The sequence below is a fragment of the Leopardus geoffroyi genome, chromosome B4 (assembly GCF_018350155.1).
Source record: "Leopardus geoffroyi isolate Oge1 chromosome B4, O.geoffroyi_Oge1_pat1.0, whole genome shotgun sequence".
In the NCBI taxonomy this organism is placed as follows: domain Eukaryota; kingdom Metazoa; phylum Chordata; class Mammalia; order Carnivora; family Felidae; genus Leopardus; species Leopardus geoffroyi.
The window spans coordinates 7,747,628-7,749,424 of record NC_059341.1 but is presented as its reverse complement, the minus strand read 5'-3'; the positions used below and the strand labels follow the sequence as shown (position 1 = coordinate 7,749,424).

At 45.6% G+C, this 1,797-nt stretch overlaps 1 non-coding gene across 1 annotated transcript; it reads left to right on the top strand.

Annotated features, from left to right (window-relative positions):
• Nucleotides 1-1,336: 1,336 nt before the first annotated feature.
• On the top strand, nt 1,337-1,522 carry LOC123592357. Its single transcript, XR_006709743.1, has one exon. It is a non-coding gene; the product is annotated as a U2 spliceosomal RNA (small nuclear RNA).
• Nucleotides 1,523-1,797: the final 275 nt, after the last annotated feature.

The window sequence follows — 1,797 nt, the reverse complement described above, 5'->3', positions numbered from 1 at the left end:
ATTATAGAGAATCAGAAGTCTGCTCCTAACATCTTTAGTGTATATACGTCCTTTGTATTTTGAGAAGAGGAGTGAATTTCTCTCAGCATATCAGACAATCCTCAGTGTGTACCTTGAATTATACTGATTTATAATCTTTAGCTCTATTTTGCTGTAGCACATTTTCCCCACACATTTTCATGGTGACCGGCTGTGCAAGAGTCATCGAGTAATCGTGATAACAAAAGACAAGGTCATACACAAAAATCTGGCTCTCTCCTTTACCTTCTCATTTTCCAGCAGCTCTGGTTGCTGAAGTCTCTCAACTCATTCCTCAAGCCAGGACATCTGTGGGCTTTCCACTGAATTGTAACAGCGGAGCATGGTGTAGACTGGAGACTGCCAACCGTCTCAAAACCATAAGAAAAGGAAACTCATACCACGCAGTTCCCTTCTCCCTGTGTCAACCTGCCTCCTGGATCTGCCTGCTTTGGGTTTCCTTCCATTGCCCTCACATACTTATTTCTTTATGTTTTATCCAGAATATATAGTTATCGGCAAGACAAGTTAATCCAACTGGAGCTTGACTATAAACAAAAACAAAATTGCAGACTTGAAGGTCCGAAACTCAAAGTTGCACTTACTAATACCATTTTTTAAGAAGCACTTTGAGACTATCGAAGTGAAGACTCCCCCGATATCTTCTTTTGTAATGAAATTGAAAAATCTTTGTCTACTACAGAGAATTTCCATACAAAGTCCACAGATCTTCCATACTGGAGAATCATTTTGCAATTTCAACTGATTTGTTTTACAAACCCGATCCCTAACAACTTTGGGTGACCATAGCTTTGGCTAGTTCAGGCATTGTGAAAGAGTCTTAAACCGCATCTGTTACAAATACCTTGCAAGGATAAACCAGAATTCAGGGAGTTCCGATCATCTCATTTGCCAAAGACGCTTCCCAGTAAAGGTTAAGAAGTTGAGTAGACAGAAGTATCTATCATCCAGAGGAGGTCTTGAGATAGTGAAACATGCTTCTACATGTGTACTTCATAGAGTTGGCGATCTAAGATGGACACGTTTGAGTTCGGGATTAAGAATTGGGAGATACTGGGGCGCCTGGGTGGCGCAGTCGGTTAAGCGTCCGACTTCAGCCAGGTCACGATCTCGCGGTCCGTGAGTTCGAGCCCCGCATCAGGCTCTGGGCTGATGGCTCAGAGCCTGGAGCCTGTTTCCGATTCTGTGTCTCCCTCTCTCTCTGCCCCTCCCCCGTTCATGCTCTGTCTCTCTCTGTCCCAAAAATAAATAAAACATTGAAAAAAAATTAAAAAAAAAAAAAAAGAATCGGGACATACTCGCTTCCCCGCCTTTTGCCCAAGATCCAGTGTAATCTCTGTTCTTATCAGTTTAATATCTGATCCGTCCTCTATTGAGGACAATGTATTAAACGGATTTTGGAGCAGGGAGATAGAACAGGGGCGTGCTCCAGTCGCTCTACGCATGGACCTGATGTTACTTCCAGGAATGGTGTGCACCACCCCCAAGGGCACCAGTATCCCTGCAAATGGCAAGCTGCTTCTGGCTTTTGAAGCCATCCCGTGGAGCCATGCCCAGAGGAGGACGCCCACTGGTTTCCTTGCGGTCCTGCAGCAGAGGCCGGGCAGGAAGCCAAGTAGCCAAGCTCTAGTGTGCCCATGAGCACCTAAGGCCTACCTTCTGCGTGGGACCGCACGTGTCCACCGTCACATGTCAGCTGACCTGTGTGTTTGTGGCCACCAGACTCAGTCTCGCCACATCGCATCTGCTACAGGAAAG